The sequence below is a fragment of the Ovis aries genome, chromosome 2, assembly GCF_016772045.2.
Source record: "Ovis aries strain OAR_USU_Benz2616 breed Rambouillet chromosome 2, ARS-UI_Ramb_v3.0, whole genome shotgun sequence".
Classification (NCBI taxonomy): domain Eukaryota; kingdom Metazoa; phylum Chordata; class Mammalia; order Artiodactyla; family Bovidae; genus Ovis; species Ovis aries.
In genome coordinates this window covers 10084128-10090305 of record NC_056055.1, presented here as the reverse complement: position 1 = coordinate 10090305, position 6178 = coordinate 10084128, and the positions used below count along the sequence as shown (strand labels likewise).

The 6178-nt window shown below is 50.1% G+C and overlaps 1 pseudogene; it reads left to right on the top strand.

The window, feature by feature from the left end:
- The first annotated feature begins 438 nt into the window (after positions 1-438).
- On the top strand, positions 439-959 carry LOC101104716 (small ribosomal subunit protein eS12-like; annotated as a pseudogene).
- Positions 960-6178: the final 5219 nt, after the last annotated feature.

Below are 6178 nucleotides of genomic sequence, written 5' to 3'. Positions count from 1 at the left end.
AAGAACCCTACAAGTGGCCTCTTAACTTCCTCTGTTGCTCCTTCTAATTCATTTCCTCCAGAACAGCCAGAGGGAAGTTTTGAGAGTAAATCCATTACATGCCTGCACTGCTCCTACCCTGCTCCACCACGTTCTTACAACTTCCCACTAGCTCCCCTTTCTACTTAGAAAAGTATCCAAGCCCCTATCAAGGCTGTGCGCGATCTGGCTCCCACCCACCTCCTGGATCTCATTTTCTCTCTCCTACCTGGTCCTTTTATCACATTTGAGGTGTTCTGGCTTTTTTTTGTTTCTCTCAACTCAATGAAGCTCTTTCCTTGCCTCTGAGCCTCTGTAAATACAATTCCTGTGGCCTGGAATGCTCTCCTCCTGTATCAATTAACTGTTGCCAGGTAACAAACCATCCCCAAACCTAATGACTTAAAAAAATAATCATCCCTCTTTCCCTGCCACCGCAGAGCCGCATGGAGGCTGAGGCTTGGGTGCATTCAAGATTTGGCTCTACCGGTAACCCACCTCCATGGCAGAGGAAGGCATTGCCGCTAGAGGTGTAATGAATGGACAGTAGTACTGCTTTGCAACAGGTGCTGAAGACCACCCTCATCCAAAATGGCTTAGCCTGTGGAATTCATGAAGCTGCCAAAGCTTTAGACAAGAGCCAAGCCCACCTATGTGTGCTCGCATCCAGCTGTGATGATCCTATGTATGTCAAGTTGGTGGAGGCCCTTTGTGCTGAGCATCAAATCAACCTTATCAAGGTTGATAAGAAGAAACTAGGGGAATGGGTAGGCCTCTGTAAAACTGACAGAGAGGGAAAACCCCGTAAAGTGGTTGGTTGCAGTTGTGAGGTGGTTAAGGACTATGGCAAAGAATCTCAGGCCAAGGATGTCATCGAGGAGTACTTCAAATGCAAGAAATGATGAAATAAAAAACTGAGTTCTTGTTAAAAAAAAAAAAAATCCATGTTCTCTTAGGAGGCAGTGAGACAGCCAAATTGCTATGCTGGTCTGGTTAGGGATTGGTTGATCTTGGTTGGGGCCTTTCATGCATCTTTGGTCAGTGGTGGTTTGGGTAGTGGCCCTGCTGACCTTGGTTGTGTTCCCTTACACGAAGGTGATTCGAGGGCTGTTGACTGGTCTAGCCTGGCCTTGGCTACAAAGGCTGAGACAACTTGACTCTCATCCATATGTCTCTTCCATCTCTCCAGCAGGCTTGCTGAGGGTGAAGGCAGGAATCCAGGGGAAGGAAAACTCCTGCAAGCATGTTTTCAAGCCTCAGTGTAGGTCAGGTCTCCTGAAAGCTATTGCCACAGCAGTCCATGGCCAAGTCCAGATCCAAGATGGGGAAACAGACAGTGCAACTTTAGTGAGAAGAGCTGCAAGGTCACAGGACCTTGCGAAGGAGAAAAGTGGGAGCGTCTTCGCCCCTGCCCCCTCTTTCCACCTAGTACCTTCTCATCCTCTGTCTCCTCCTTGAAGAATTTGTCTCTGCCCATCCTGGGGGCAATAGTCATCCCCCAAGTTTTCTTGGTCGCATTCCTCGTGTGCCTTCTTCACAGTCCTCAGCTATAGTTCTTCCACGTGCGTGTGTGTATTTCCTGTGTCCTGATGGGGGAGCAGGGGGACCATGTCTGTGCGCCCTTTGTGTTCCCAGACTCAGCCCAGGGCCCAGCACAAAGTAAGCCCCCTGCAAATATTCATGCACCCACCAATGAACCAGCAGGGCCACGTTCCCAGGGAAAGAATGAAGCTGTGACTTGGGGCAGTGAGTCCCCTTCCCGAAGTGGCCAGGTCCCAGGAGTGGGGTCTCTCATAACACAGCCCCCACACTTGGCCTGGATGCCCGAGTCCTTGCTGTGTCTGGAATGAAGTCATAAGTCAGATTGACCTGGTGGCCTCTCTCCAGCTAGAAAGTCACTCTCTTCGCTTCCAAGGGCAGGTCACTCTGTCTCGGGGGACTCATAAGCCTTGCTCTACTGTCCTTCATCCTTAAAATAGATTTTAAAGCCTGCCCTGTGGAGTGAGGACATCTGGAGTTTCAGAACTGGGAAGTCAGAGCCAGTGGGTCCTGCTTCTCTGAGGGAGTCGAGGCCACAGGACCCTGGCTCCCGGGTCTGGCTTGACCTATCACATCCCCCTGGGGCTTTCAGCTCTGGTCCTCCTTGTTGTGGCCTAGGGACACCCAGAAGCTGATATCATTTGGGACAATATACTGGAAGTGAGATAGTGAACTGGACCTTCTTCATTTTCTCCAGCATTAATGTTAATAACAGTATAGTTGATTCCATCCCCCACCCCAGCCTCCTTACCACCGTTACACTTTCCACAGTTTCAGTTACCTGCGGTCAACTGTGGTCCAAAAACATTGGGCTGGCCGAAAGGTTGTTAGGATTTTCGCATAACATCATTCTGCAAGATGTTACAGGAAAACCCAAACTTTTTGGCCACTGCAATATTAAATGGGGTGGCTCAGATGGTAAAGAATACATTTGCAATGAGGGAGACCTGGGTCTGATCCCTGGGTTGGGAAGATCCCCTGGAGAAGGGCATGGCAATCCACTCTAGCACTCTTGCCTGGAGAATCCCATGAACAAAGGAGCCGGCGGGCTACAGTCCGTAATGTTGCAAAGAGTCGGACACAAATGAGTGACTGCTGCTGCTGCTGCTAAGTCGCTTCAGTCGTGTCCGGCTCTGTGTGACCCCATAGACGGCAGCCCACCAGGCTCCCCCGTCCCTGGGATTCTCCAGGCAAGAATACTGGAGTGGGTTGCCGTTTCCTTCTCCACTGCATGAAGGTGAAAAGTGAAAGTGAAGTCATTCAGTCGTGTCTGACTCTTAGCGATCCCAGGGACTGTAGTCCACCAGACTCCTCTGTTCGTGGAATTTTCCAGGCCAGACTACTGGAGTGGGTTGCCATTTCCTTCCCCAGGGGATCTTCTCTATCCAGGGATCAAACCCGGGTCTCTTGTGTCTCCTGCATTGGCAGGCAGATTCTTTACCACTGCACCACCTGGGAAAGCCCCATTTTACTTAAAAATGGCACCAAAGATCCAGAGCAATGATGCCAGGGATTTGGATCTGCCAAAGAGAAGCCATAAAGTGCTTCCTGTAAGTGAAGAGGTGAAAATTCTGAACTTAATTAAGAAAAAAATAAGTACTTGCTGAAGTTGCTGACATCGATGGCAAAAGCAAATCTATCCGTGAAATTGTGAAGAAGCAAAATGAAATTCTTGCCATTTTGCTTTTGGACCGCAGACTGTTAAATCAGGGCCACAGCACAGGATGAGTGCTTAGTGAAGATGGAAAAGGTGTCCAATCTGTAAAATGTTTTGAATGAGAGAGACCACCTTCACGTAACTTTTATTATTGTGTGTTTTAATTATTGTTCTCTCTATTATCAGTTACAGTTGTTAATCTCTTATTGGGTCTAATTTATAAATTAAATTTCATCATCATAGAAGAAAATATAGAATATATAGAGTTCAGTAGTATCTGTGGTTTCAACCATGCACTTTGGTCTTGAAACATACGCAGCGTGGATGAGTGGAGACCACTGCAACAGCAGTAATAATAGTAACTACAGCATTGATGCTTTTGAGCTGTGGCGCTGGAGAAGACTCTTGAGATCTCCTTGGATGGCAGGGAGACCAAACTAGTCAATCCTAAAGGAAATCAACCCTGAATATTCATCGGAAGGACGGATGCTGAAGCTCCAATACTTTGGCCACCTGAAGCAAAGAGCCTCTTCTCTGAAAAGGACCCTGATGCTGGGAAAGAATAAGGACAGGAGGAGAAGGGGGTTGCAGAGAATGAGATGTTGGATGGCATCACTGACTCATTGGACATGAATCTGAGCAAGCTCCAGGATACGGTGAAGGACAGGGAAGCCTGGCATGCTGCAGTCCATGGGGCCATAGAGAGTTGGACATGACTTAGTGACTGAACATTAACAAGAACAATTTCCTTGGCCTGTATGATGTGTAAGATATTTTGCATATCTTGGCTGATTCAATGTGTGACTTGGTAACACTACTGCCCCATTTGACAGATGGGGAAACAGAGGGCACTGGGGTGTGTCTGAGGTTGCAAAGCAGAGATTTGAATTCAGGTCTTTCTACTGAGGAAGCCAGTGGCCTCATCCATCACCAGCCCCAGATGCCCCTCTGTCTCCCCTCCGGCACCCAGGGCCTGGACCACATCTCTGGCTCTTCTCCTCCCTCCCCGCACCTTGGACCCTGCAGGGTTTGTGTCTGAGCCTCTTCGTGCCTCCTCTTCCCCAGAGGCTGACCCCCTGGTCACTCAGCAACCGCCCAGCTGGTCCCTGGGTCTGGCTGCTGCTGCAGGGCGAGAGGGCCTTCTGGGAGCTTGAATGGCTGCCCTGTCAGGGGCCTCTGTCTCTTCCTTAACTGGGATCCGCCGCCTCTGCAGCCCTGGAGAGTTCGCGAGGCCACGGGCCAAGTCCTTGGCAGAGCGGCTGGGTGAGGATGCTGAGTGGAAGCAGATGTACCCAGGCCGCTTCTGGACCACTGCCGGAGGAGCCCGCAGGGCTGGGAGGATGCTGGGTGCCGGAGTGAAGGCTGGGCTCGGGACAGACTGCCTCGGAGACAAATATTTTAATGTTTGGTTTGAGAATGAAATCAAGCCTTTATTTTTGTGTTCTAAGCCAAAGATAATTAGCCATGGAACCCGAACTCTGGTGTGTCTCCCGGAGGGGGAAACTGAGGCCCGGGGCAGGGACTTGCCCTAGGTCAGCCGGGTCACTCCGTGAACTCTGACACACTATACGAGCTGGGGTCGGGATTGGGGTGCCCAGCCTTTTCTACTGGCAAGGAACCGTTGGGTATCTTTCTTGTGTGGCCTGAATGACATGAGAGACACCCTCGCCCTCCTAGGAAGGGGAAGATTGCCAGTGTCCAGTGGGTGAACTCCAGCCTCAAGACCACAGTGGGCTCCTTAACCACTTACTAGCAAACAGACACATCCTGGGGGATGAGGAGTCTCAGCTTTTCTTCTGGGGTCTTTTGAGAGAGACAGCTCTGAACTGGGAATGGGAACCCTGGGTTCCGGTCTTGAGTTTGTCCCCGATGTGCTCTGTCAACTTGGGCAAGCTGTTGTTTTCCTCCTCCCGGCCTTAGTTTCCCCACCTGTAGAATGGGGATGGCCAGAAGCCCTGCCCAGCAGGGCCCATGGGGTTTGTATAAAACCCAAAGCAGAGGCGGGGGTGGTGGTTGGAAGTGAAATCTTTGCAGACAAAAGCACTGGGCACCAGGTGAGGCTTCTATGGAGCAGCAATATCTCACCCAGGGTGATTCTGGACACCTCTGAGCCTCCCTGCTCCCTCTTGCAGCTGCGGGTGGGTCCTCCCTCAGGTAGGTGTGCAGGTCACCTTAGGATGCTTGCTTCACACTTTCACAAACCACTGGGTCCTGGGGCTGTACCCGGGAGAGGGCGCAAGGCCATGGGGTCACTCGGGTAGGAAGCATATTCTCAGCTGAAGGGAATGCAACACATTTTAGCATGTTGAAAAAAACATGGATCTATTATGGAACAGAAGGAGAATTTGGCTCACACTGTGAAGATAAAGCGCAAGGCTGAGGAGATTTCAGGGCAATGGCAGCCTTTGCCCTGTCCGCTTGTGCCTTCCTCCCCCCGCCACCCCCAAACCGCTCCATTTCCCATTCTCCTTCTGTAGAAGAGGGACTTGTGGGAGAAACTCCCTGTAGCCCTGGGACCGCCCAAGTTAACCCAACAGCTGGAATTTCTGGTTAATACCCCTCAGGCTCCTTCTTCCATAAAATTCCAATCTTCTTAATTATTACAAATATGTCATTCAGAAGTCTTGGTTAAATATCGGAGCTCATTTCCCTTCCTTAGAGATGAGCTCAGATATTTGTTGTTAAAAAAAGGAACTATGGTCGTCGTTATCACCATTATCGCCATCATCAGCTTCTTGCACAGGCAGATATTAGAATTTGGTTTTCTGAGGAAGCCGGACTTGAGCAACGCTAGTATTCCTTGGAAGGACTGATGCTGAAGCTGAAACTCCAATACTTCGGCCACCTGATGCGAAGAATTGACTCATTGGAAAAGACCCTGATGCTGGGAAAGATTGAGGGCAGGAGGAGAAGGGGACGACAGAGGGTGAGATGGTTGGATGGCGTCACTGACATGATGGACAT